This window comes from Lissotriton helveticus, chromosome 4_1 (assembly GCF_964261635.1).
Source record: "Lissotriton helveticus chromosome 4_1, aLisHel1.1, whole genome shotgun sequence".
Lineage (NCBI taxonomy): Eukaryota > Metazoa > Chordata > Amphibia > Caudata > Salamandridae > Lissotriton > Lissotriton helveticus.
The window spans coordinates 899,018,481-899,031,370 of record NC_136063.1 but is presented as its reverse complement, the minus strand read 5'-3'; the positions used below and the strand labels follow the sequence as shown (position 1 = coordinate 899,031,370).

The following is a 12,890-nucleotide window of genomic DNA, read 5'->3' as shown; positions in this document are numbered from 1 at the left end:
GCATAACTTCCTCATTGCCTGTATTATTAATTAATACATCGGGAAAATGCAAACACTTTATAATTTTTCTTTTCTGTTTTTATGTTCTCTAATGCAAACAATTTACTAATGCCAACCACTCAAATTAAAATTGAGCTATGTAAACAACACCTAAACGAATAGTATTTAACATGATGTTGCTCTAAAATCCTCTTAGTTGGTTAGGAAAAGGAGCAATATCAGCCATTGTTTAAGTAACATCAATTGTTAAGTACTATCAATCATTATATGCTTTAGAAACCATTTGTGACAGGGGGATTGATTTATTTCACTCTCGATGGTTTCCACTTCAAAGGGCCTTTCTTTGGTCACACACAGGTTAGAAGACCCCAGAGAATGACTAGATAGTGCCATTTCACTGCAAATGCCCAGTGCAGGATTTGTCCATGTATAGCGCTGTCATTGGAACATTATTACCAACTGTGTGACAAGCCGAATCACAGAATGCAGATCAGAGGTCAGATTGTTCAATTAAATAACACATGCAGTAGCTTGAACCAAGAAAAGGTTCAGTAACTGCAATAAATAGACAACAACAGTACATTTTATGGAATGTAATAGCAGCACTGGTGATGGCGGCTCTGTCACAATCCACAATGAAATGACTAAGGCTTCTCAACAAGCAAATGTAGTAATCACAGTTCTATCATAATTTGTTCCTCGTGATAAAGATGTGAATAGAAGATAAACAACCAACATGTTCATTGTGTACACTGGAGAAATTTTGGCTTTCCAAATGTGCAAGGAGATCATACCCTGACCCAAATGAAAGTAGCGAAAGCTTAGCAACTACTAACATACATATAACTTTTCTGGAATTTAGGACTAGATAGTTGTCACAAGTCCATGCTTGCATGATGTCACTTACCAAGTTGAAAGTTTGGGAATCTTCTTGCAGATCACCTGATTTATGCAGGATCAGCCGAGTATCTTCGTTATTAAAGTGAAATTCATTTATATCACCAACCCTGTCCATCATGTCCATCATGCATGTAGTGGTTGCATTTAAATGTTACTTGGCAATACATTACTAGGAGATAGATATTACCCACATTTTACTTCTGAGGTTGGAAATTATTTAAATCAGACAATGGAATTTTCAGCCATCTCTGCCCCCCTGATTAGCCATCCCAGCAATATGTTATATTTCTCTGTAATGAAGGGTATAGATATGTCCAATAACACCAGCAAAGCAGCTGACATCTATGAAGATGGATATCCGAGTGAAGACATCTCTTTTTGTCTGCTTTCTTGTAGAATAATTCAAAACTTTTTTCCTGAAATCCCTTCTAAGAAGGTCAGTATCTCTATTAGATTACCATATTATCATATTTTGTTAGTCAAAGGTAAAATGTATCTTAAATGATAGCAGGTACCTTAAAATAAATAGGAGCTTGCACAAAGTTCCCGGCCCATACCTCAACTTTACTCTAGCTCTATTAATTTGTGAGGATCTCTTTCAGTTTTTCCTCACTGAAATCTATATTACTCCTGTAAACAAAGATCATTGTTGCCCTCTTCTTTTTAGCTCTTGGCAGGCTGAAAAGGATGTTATGTTGCAAGACGAAGGACAACCTCTGCCTACTGAAACAAAAGGCATAGTGACTAGTGTATTGCCCCTTTCCAATCCAAAAACACAGCAGTTGTTGTCATTCATGAGAAACCGCAATTTTTTGTTTAAATGTTGTACCACCTTAAGACATTTGTTCTGATAATGTAGGTGGGCAGCCCAGTGCCTAACAATGTTATCCTAAACACCCACTCATTTTGTCATCTAAGTCTCACACATGCATGAGGCATGCCACTGATATTTTCACCTTGCTGTGTTACAGCAAGGCTCTAAAAGCTGTGGCAAACATATATCACATGCACAGCTTTAGAGAACAATAGTGTGCCCAATGTTAATGGACATAGAATACCCTTCTGATTTTTATCAAAGAGATTTGATAAAGGACATTCAAATTACTCTATCAACTTCTGGATCACCCGGTAGTCATGTTGGGTCCCTTCCCAAAATAATCAACTGCGGAGTACCCGAAGGGTTGATGATATTGCTCCCCCTTTGCAATTGGCTCTGATGGCTGATTTTTTCATAGCCCGGAATTTCTGACAACAAATGAACGCAGATGCAAACAGATCTTCCCCGAGCTGCTTTCATAATATGCACAAATATATGCAATGAAACAACTGTAGCTTGACTTCTGGAAAAATGAGAGTCTGTTTATGAACATTTTGGGGTATATTTACTAAGATTTAGCGTTGGGTTTGCATCACAATAGTGATGCAAATTGATGCAAAATCATTTTATCAGCGCAAAATTTGTTTTGCACCCTTTACACCGAACTGTGAAAAAAAGTAATCTAAAGACTCTAAAAGCAACACCTGCCTTAAATTAGGCATCCTCAATCAGTAAAACCTTGCTACATCAGGCTTGAGTTCTCTATAATGGTGCCTGGGGAATGAGAGAGCATAATGTAATATATTGTAAGTCTGTAACCCTAGCACACCAAGTCTACTGTCGACTCCGGTATCTGAGCTCATTCTTCCTAAACTGGACATTTGCAAAGCCCTGTAGAACTGGAAGATGTCTTTTCATCTATTTCATAGCCTAGGTTCTCATATCTGGATTTCTATCCAATAACATTGCTTTCTGGAGGGAGATCACACCCGAAAATGTGCACAAGATTGAAGAGACAGTCCCGCCTATTTCCTCCACCCAACCCAGAACCCAATTTATTTTCCATTGACTTCTTTACTTCGTCACTATACGTTCATTCCATAGTTTTAAAGCCTATGACCAACAACATTTCCTGTTATCCATCCAGCACCAAAGAACTTTCGAGGTACCCCTGTTCTAACTCTTCAATGTCATCTCAGCAAACCAAGATGGCATACCCATATCCAGTTCTTCATGAATCATCTGGCCATTCATAACTTAATAATTATCTTGCTTTCTTGCTGCTGGTAAACATGAACTCTGAGGTGACTCAAAACAGGCTGTAGGTTTTTTTGAAAACTCCAACATAAAAAATAATTAAAATTGTAAGAAGAGGAGGGGTTACTGCAGAGTAGTGTCAATTTACACAGATTCAATAATAAACAAATCTGAGAGAAAGAGTTTTATCACAAAAGAACAGTATTCAACATCCTCTTTTTGACAGTTGCCAAGTCAGAATATCTTTGCCAGATATATATTGTCTGACATGAATATTGTGCCTTTATATCATTGATAAAATATTGTCCCATTGAGCACAGATTTTCAAATATTGGTCAATAGGTTTCTAAACAATGTTTTAAGAAACAATAATTATATCAGGTAATATTACGACTCTGATATACTTGTACCATACCATTTTGGACAGCCTGGTGAATACCAGCTGTCATGAAAATGTAAGTGAACAAGTTTAAAAGAAATTGGTCCTCAGAAGTTTGAAAATGTTTGCTTTTCCCCAGCAAAACAACTTTATTTCACACCATGCTGTCACTATTCCACATATTCTGATCAGGCTCATAAATAGTACTTTCAGGACAATGATTAAATGTAATGCCGGAAGTCATTGTCGTGATAGTCACCAGTTTGAGAGGCTCCACAAGTTGTACCCTCTTTTTTCTAGTCGGATCAGCACATTGTCCTTTAGTTCAAAAGTCACAAAGTTGCTATGTATTACCTTAATCTCAAAGCAATGCAGGTAATTGATTGCCTTAATATATTCTACTGTTATCCACAAATTCATTTTGAGTATGGTACCTACTGACTATAAACTCTTTCAAATCATGCTAAAATGCACCAGCTGTCTATCAGTTGATGAAAGATGTTACCAACTGAGGTAAAAACAGAGATAAGAAGCTTTAGTTAACAGACTGGGGGGCATATTTACTATGAAGTGGTGGAGCGCAGCGTTAGCTCCTTGGCTTAACGCCGTGCTCCGCCAATTCTGAAATGCAGTGCTGCACCACATTTACAATGATATGGTGCAGCAATGCATTTCCCCCTGTGCTGGCACTAAATTTAGCAGCCTAGCACCAATGCAGGCTCCCTTGCACCATGGTGCAAGGGTGTCTGCGATGAGGGGAAGATTGTTTATGTGCAGGAAGGTCTCCCTTCCTGCACATAAAAATCTTTAAATGGTGTTATGTAACTTCTACGTGTTTAACGCAGCACACATAGAAGTTGCACAACATAATTTTTTTAATTGATTGTTTATGTGCAGGATGGGTCACCTTCCTGCACATAAACAATAAATGACCTTTTGCTGTTTCTATGTGAGCTGCACCATGCAGCACACATAGAAACAGCAAAAACGAAAAATGTCTCCCCATTGAGCCAGGTTATCCTGGTCTTAATTTTGGCACTTTCCTTGTAAATATGAGTTGTCAAAATCAGTGGGTGTTGAGGTGGAATGCCCACTACTCACCCATTGCCCACCCCATTCAAGCTAAGTATAGCGTGAAAGGGGGCCTTAGTCATAAGGTGTCGTTAAGCCACATTAAGTGGCTTAATGTGTCCTTGTGAATAAAGTGATGCCCCCATCAACACTACAATATCCTGAAAATTGACGTTGTGGTGGTGATAGGGGCTTGTAAATATGCCCCTATTTGGCTAAATATTGGCTACCTTGGATTATCAAAGTGCGATGGACTGACTACACTAGAGTTAGCTATTTTCCAAAAACTCTTCCTTTAGCATGTTGATTAATTACATTTTTTCCTTGGCTCTGTGTTCAGCTCTGAAGATAGTGCACAAGAATGAATTAACAAAATGGAACATATGCCTGCTCTGAATAATGTAATGAAAGAAGCAGAGAACCCAAGGACAGATTGCATGGCGAATGCTGTAATATTTTTCTATAATACAACGTTCATTACTCAAAACAAAGCTAAGATCACTGAGGGAGTTTTTTCACGCATATGTGTTTATTTACTTTTAAAGCACCAATAGCAAAACAAAGCAGAAGAAAAGAATTCACACTGAGTGAAAACAGCCACACTTCAAATAACCTGACAGCTCAGTAAGATCAAAAATAAGGATGACATCATTAGTAGTATGAAACTAAGGGCCGGATTATGATGGCAGGCGGACTTCTGTCCGCCCGACACCGACACGGAAGCAGGACCGCCAGACTAGGAGTAAGAGGTCCCGCTGGCCGCATTGGGATGCAACCGCCTTCATGGCAGTCGCAATGTGTATATTTTGTACCTGTGATAATTTGTCTACCCTAGATACCATGCATTTTGTTATGTTTTGTGGTTTGTTCTCAGAGATACAGAAAAAATATTTATTGCCAATTTTAAGGGAGGCAGGCTTCCTTCAAGTGAGGCCGGCACTACTCTACCTCCAGTCACTGAGTAACACTCGTATCATATTTTGCATGGCAAATTATCTAGTGGCGGCGTCTAGAATCAGATCACGTAATGCACCACTGAGTGTATTGTAAGAAGTTTTTTATTAATTGCAGACCTCATGTAGCTTAACTTCTGACCCAATGTATTGATTATAACCCAATGTACTGATTATAACGCAAGTGCAATATATATTTTTATATGTATATAAATGTTTTATATCTTTTATGATTTTAATGAAATCGAATAAAGTATTTTGACTGACTGTGTATATTTTGTATTGCGGCATGTGCTGCAGGTTGCAGCACATTTCAAACATCCCTGCACTAAGTGGCAGGCACTATGCGGTGTCTCAAAATGTAAAATAACATAAAGCCCTTTCATATGGCATGTGTTGTGAAATTCACATCGATAACCCCTTTTTGCTTATGATTTCCGAAATGTCACTTTGTAAATCCTCTTCCTTGGTTAAAGCTTTCACAATGCAAAACCACACTTTACTGCAAGTATTAAAGAAGTTCCTTATTAAAATCACTCCGTCTTGCATTTGTCATAAACTTCCCTTTGTTAAACTCTTGTCCTACTTTATCTGTCACAGGACTTTGGGTATGCAAAGCCCTTCCATTTATGATAACAATGTGTTTATCACTTATGAGGTAAGTACTACTTTCCAATTAAATGCCCGTAAAGAAGAATATCAACATAGGTGATAGCCAAATCCCCTCTCAAAATATGCCCCGGCACTGCTACAGTTGCTTCTAGCCTACCTAAAAGGTAAAAACACAACTTCGAAGAGCTGTTAATGAGGAACTGACAATGAGTGAATGCAGGTCATACTGCAATGATAATTCAGATGAAATCATAACAAATATGTAAGAATGAGGAATATCACAGCACCTCAAATGCAAAATTTTAACTCCAGAAATACTCTGACCTTAACTTTGCCATAATTATAGTCCTAAACATAACCCACACTACAAGCACATCAACTGTGAATTTCAATATACTAGCACCCACAAACCTGACTCGAAAATTAGAAATAACCCTAACTATAGCACTGACCCTCCCTCACATATGTACTGACCTCAAACTTGAACCCAACTAAAATAACCACAGTCCTAAGCCAATTACAGTCTTTAGTGACACTTTGGTATTTAAAACTATCACTAACTGTGTTATAAATAGCCTAAATCGTAACTATGCATACAGCTTAATATTTGCAATGCCGTTTTCATGTTTTTTTCATTTAATTGCTATTGCACATAGCTCCTCTGCATTTATTTTTTATTATTATATTTATTGCTGCATATTTCAGTATATTTCTCCTGTGCATTTGCTTGGTGAGCAGACTGTGACTGTAAACAAGATTGAAAAGGTCATTCACAAGTTATGTGGTGGTATGTCTTTCTGACTTGAAAGTAGATTGTCTGAGAATATTCTTTAAAAAATAGATCATTTACAACAGTTGTATTTTTCTACCACCCAACAAGTGACTTTGATGATGCCAGGACACTTTGTTCTAAATAATTAGCAAGAGCTGCTGAAAAGTGTGCGGGGGTGTATTTTCTTCCTCCCATGCTCATGCAGTGCCAGCAAACTTTATTGGAAATTAAAAGTCGATGGCAGTGCGTGCCAGAAGCTGAAGTTAACATTTGTCTCATTCTTGAAAATGACTAGTGAGCAGCATCTCTTCAAAGACCTTGGAATGTAAGTCCTGGCAGAAACCAGCCAGTAGCTTATGAAAGTCTCAATAAATCCCATGTCTTTCACACCATTTCTGCTGAACTGCCTTAGGTAGCTGCTGTTAAAAACAATAACAGAATATCTCTGCTGCCATCTGAAAGCATAAATATATCCTACTAGTCCGGTTGTGCTCTGGGACTTTGGGTCAGGGTAAGGGCCCATGGGAGGAGCACATGCTGGTTGATACTAACGGGTTCTGGTAGATCCTGTTTTTAATTCTCATTTGACACTGAACAGGTTTGTCCAAGAACAATTCCAACCTTAGCTTTATCAGCTACAGAATAATCAAGAGGGCAGGCTTCACAGAGCTATATCTATACCTGAGGTCAACTAATGTATGGAAGTAAATGCATTTTGAGGGCAACATGATATGAATTAGAAATGGCTGATTTATTTCCTCACTTCATATATGAAAATTCTTCTGTTCAGGTTTGTGGGTGTTTAACCAGTGGCGGCGGCTGATGAACTTCGGAACTTGTGAGCCAAAGATGAGTCCTTCAATTTGCCTGGGTGAACAAGTGCAATCTGTGAGGTCATAGGAAGAGCATGGTGGGGAACAAAACCTCTAGTTGGATTATTAATCTATAACTTTTGAATTTGAGTGACATTTAGAGTATAAAATGTTGTGTTTAAACTGACATTTGCACCTAACTATAATGTCACTTCAACCCATTTTTCAGTGAATTTCTGAGGTTTTGTATGTAAGGTAAGATACTATTACCATTCCTATTATAATGCCACTTCATCATTTGTTTTATTCAGTGAATTTCTAGATTGAATTTTCGAAAGTAAAGTAAGATCTTATTCCCATAAACAACCCCCTGTGGTAGTAACTCCTTCTCCCGCAGGACATGACCTTGAGGACTAGTGTCCAAAGTGGAATGCAGGCCTTTTCCCTAGAGAATAGTTTTTCTTTTCTAGTTTTCTTTTTTTAAATGGGGCACTTGCTTAATTTTCCAGTACAATGTCATTAATCAACCTGATGAAACCCTAAAGAATGTCTGAGATTGAAGTTACTAGGAAACTTGCGCAAATTAATGTTAGGTTGCCTATTACTAGTCATGGATGTGGCTAAAAAGTACAAGATATTCTGCAATTTATTTTGCTGTCTGTTTCAGGTAAATGCACACAGAAATGCATATGAAATATAATGCAAAATCCTTATCTGAAAAATAAATGCAAGTTAAAGTAATCAGTGTGAAATGCACTCTTTTACTATATCACAGCTCAGTTGCTTAATGCTATAACTACCAGCCGCGGTCGGTAGGGGAGTACCTGCCGGGGCGGTGACGTGGGGAGGGGCAGGGTGGGGGTTAGTAATGTATGGATCATAGAGGTTTGCAGGTAAGTAAACATTTAAATAAATCAAACGAATTTCGTTGCGCGCACTGCATTGCATTTGGGGATGCAGTGCGCGCAACGAAACCCCCAGCCTGCCCCTCCCCCTTCCCACGTCACCACCCCGGCAGGTACTCCTCTACCGGCCGCAGCTGATAGCTACATATGTCTGTGTGTAACCAGACAGACACAGGACTGGCTGACACACTGGGGAATAGAGATGTGCATTTGTAGTGTGAAGAGGTTGCAGAATATGACTCAAAGCCCTTGCCCCGGTCACTCCACTCACCGCACGGCCTCGTGTGCCCTGATCCCGCCTCTGCTGCCTGCTCTTGGCCTCTCTGCCTGCTGCCTATCATTGGACCCTGCTCGCCCGGCTTGTCCTCGCTCTCCCTGCATCGTTTTTCCCGCTCTTCCCACCCCCCTCCGCTCCCCGCCGCTGCTCCCCTGCGGCACCGCCCCCTTCTTCTTCTCTCACGCTCCCCATTCGCCGCCCCGCCTCCCGCCTCCCAACTACTCCTCCCTCCCAATTCGCCATAAATGGAGGGGACCGCGCGTACGCACAGCAGCCACGCACAGCGGGCGCATAACAGCAAGGAACTCTTCAACATCGTGAAAGAGCTCTCCAACCCCAACGCCAGCAACAACGACATCACGCCTTCACAAGACCTCTGCAACTCTTTCGCCACCTTCTTTCACCGTAAGATCGTCGACATACACAACAGCTTCGGCGCCCAGAACTCGTACCCCGCCGCCGAACCTACGCCCCCCCACCACCACCCTGCGCGCCTGGAGCTCGGTGAGCACGGAAGACACCACCCACACGATGAACACCATCCACTCGGTCTCCCCAGCCGATCCCTGCCCACACCACATCTTCAACAAAGCCGACTCCATCATCGCACCCAAACTTCGGGACATCATCAACAACTCCTTCGAGTCCACCACCTTCCCAGAGAGCTGAAAGCACGCAGAGATCAGCGCCCTCCTGAAGAAACCCACCTCAGACCCCTCAGACCTCAAGAACTTCCGCCCCATCTCGCTCCTCCCCTTCCCTGCAAAAGTCATTGTGAAAACCGTCAACAAACAGTTGACAGCCTTCCTCGAGACGAACGGCTCCCTCAACCCATCACAGTCCGGATTCCGAGAGAACCATAGCACCGAGACCGCCCTCATCGCAGCCACCAACGACATCAGGACCCTGCTCGACAACGGAGAAACCGCCGCCCTCATCCTGCTTGACCTTTCGGCTGCATTCGACATGGTCTGCCACCGCACCCTGACAATCCGCCTCCGCCACGCTGGGATCCAAGGAAATGCCCTGGAATGGATCACCTCCTTCCTCTCCGACAGAACCCAAAGAGTGCGTCTCCCGCCCTTCCTCGCAGAAGCCTCCAAGGTCATCTGCGGCGTTCCCCAAGGCTCCTCGCTCAGCCCCACCCTCTTCAATGTCTACATGAGCCCCCTCGCAGCCATCGCACGCAAGCACAACCTCAACATCATCTCCTACGCCGACGATACCCAACTGATCCTCTCCCTCACCAACGACCCCGCCTCCGCCAAAGCCAGCTTCCAGGACGGAATGAAAGACATCGCGGACTGGATGAAGCTCACCCGCCTGAAACTGAACTCAGACAAGACGAAAGTCCTCATCCTCAGGCCATCCATCTCCGCCTGGGACGACTCCTGGTGGCCCCCTGCTCTGGGCTCCCCTCCCAAGCCCACGGACCACGCACGCAACCTGGGCTTCATCCTTGACTCCTCCCTCGCGATGACCAGGCAAGTTAATGCCGTTACTTCCTCCTGCTTCCACACCCTCCGTATGCTCCGTAAGATCTTCCGCTGGATCCCCACTGCAACCAGGAAGACGGTCACCCAGGCCCTAGTCACGAGCCGTCTGGACTACGGGAACGCCCTCTACGCTGGGACCACTGCCAAACTACAGAAAAGACTCGAGCGCATACAGAACGCCTCAGCACGACTCGTCCTGGACACAGTGATGAACTAGATGGTGGCATGGGTGAGACCTGAGGGTGGCATGGGTGAGCCAGAGGGTGGCAGTGGTGAAACAGAGGGTGGCAGTGGTGAAACAGAGGGTGCTGTGATGAACCAGACGTAGAAACAACATGGTCGCGACCGTTGCTACCCGACAAGTAAGTTCGCGTTTGCGAACTGGTAAAAAACCCTTGCGAAATGACAGAAACACTTGCGAACACAAAAAAAAAAAGGAATCCGCAAAATTCGCGAGAGTTTGCGGATTTTGCGGATTGCGAATCCGTAAATACGCAATTTCGCGGATTGCCGATTCGCAAAATCCGCCCATGCTTATCCGTAACAACTACTCCTTCTTACCCAAGGATAATGTAGCAGTAGGGGGTCAAGGGGTAGGCTGCTGGTGGGCTTTTATCTGGCTAAACACCAAGCCAGAACAAACAAAGGGGGGTTTCCTAGGGGGATGGTGAGGTGGGGGTGGTGGTAAAACAATAAAAAATCCTCATTTGGCAGTCCGATCCGGGGTTCCAACTCTCTATTTCTCTCAAAATCAAACTTTTGACATGCTAAAATTAAGAAGACATCAACTAAAAAGTATAAGAAGGAATGAGTTAGGGATTAAAGACACAACCTGACAACTATAAACTATATGTCCTGGAACGTGAATGGTCTGCGTGTGAGAGGAAGACGAGATCGCATCCTACAATACTTGAGAGACTCACAGGCGCAGATCATTGCGTTGCAGGAAACTCATCTTCTTAAAACAGAGGCTGCTACTATACTAAAAAAATAAAAGTGGGTAGATAAATTCTGCTACACAGACCACAACGCGAATGTAAGAGGAGTAATATTCATTATTAAAAAATCTATAAAAGCGCAATTACTGGAATGTAAGGAGGACAACACAGGGAGATGGTTAATAGTGAGAGTCTCTCTCGATGGTCAGATTAGGACATTGGTAGGCTATTACGGGCCAAATTCAGATGATCCGTCACACCTGGATGCCGTAAGAAATCAGCTAATATCAGTCCAGGAGCCAATAATCTGGATGGGAGACTTTAATATTGTCCTGGACCCCAGACTAGATAAATCAACAAAATATAAAATGTGTAGCTCAGCTAAATCCAGAGAAACTCTCAAAACAAACTTGACACATCTGGGTCTGGCGGACCTCTGGAGAGAAAAAGTCGGCAATAAACCAGGGGTGTCCTTTAGGAACAGTCGCTTTAAACATAAATCTAGAATTGACTACGCTTTTTTTAGTTACTTGCCTAAAGGACACCCTGGTCACAATAGACTACTTACCGTCACACTTATCAGACCACTCCGCGTTAAAATTTACTCTGAAATCTGACAATTTCGTTAAACACCCATCCTGGTCCTTTGATCGGACACTCCTGCTTGAAGAGGAAGAGGTCAAATTCTTGGTAGACGAGTCTTTAGCCTTTTTTGATATAAATAGAAACTCTGCAGGCCCAACAGTCGTTTGGGAGACATTTAAGGCCTTTTTAAGAGGGCAGATCACTAACAGAGCCTCTTATAGGCGGAGAATATATATTGAAAAAGTAAATAGACTAGAACTAGACATGAAATCTCTAGAATCAAAGATTGACCGTCTTTAGCAACACCAGAAGAACAAGAAAACTTGGCAGAGTTAAAATCCCAATTAGAAAATATCCTACAGGAGAGAATAAACAAAAGGTGGGAAGTGAGTAAATCCTCTCAATTTGAGTTCGGAGAAGCTGCAGGGAAAGTACTTGCATGGCCCCACCCCACTCTTTGATGAGTTGTGAAAGGGTGAGGTATCGTAGCTCCAAGCCCTGATGGATGTGTAGCCCCAGTCATTATAGGGATTCAGCCTGGAGTGCCTGGTACTACCTTTATAAACACCGAGGTAGAGTTAACCCTGAATGCCATGACTTTGCTAGACTCGTGATCTCACAGTTTTTTCAGTCCCCACTTTGGATTGTGACTATCTGGACACCTTTAGCACACCTTCCAAGGATCCAGGACTGTAGGTCCACTACTTGGAGGGTCAGTATTCACTCATGCTGGGTCCAGGTGTGGGTTCAACATGGAAAAAGCCTTCTGTGCCTTTGCTGCTCACAGCAGGAGACAAGCAAACTAGCCTTGTAATTCACTTGGAGGTCCTGAGACAGTTGAAGATCCAGTCATTGTCCACAGGCAGACTGTAGCAGAGCAGCAGGACAATCAGAGCAAAACTCTAGCAGAGCAGCAGTCTTTCAGAACAGAGCAGCAGGTCCAGAAGTGTACTGAAGAGTTGGTGGCTGAGTTACTACTTTTATAAGCAGTTGCCCTGGTTCTGAAAGATGGGAGAAGTTTCTAGATGGTGACTTTGAATTGTATGGAATTTACTGACTTCCCTGCCCTTGTTCCAAGAGGACTGCAGTGACAATGTGAGTTCACTAGGCCCTTTC

General features: G+C 42.5%; 1 protein-coding gene across 2 annotated transcripts in view; it reads right to left on the bottom strand.

The window, feature by feature from the left end:
• The window catches only part of NETO1 (neuropilin and tolloid like 1), a 770,367-nt gene that overhangs the window by 302,199 nt on the left and 455,278 nt on the right, over window positions 1-12,890 (bottom strand). The gene's annotated exons all lie outside the window — the stretch shown is intronic.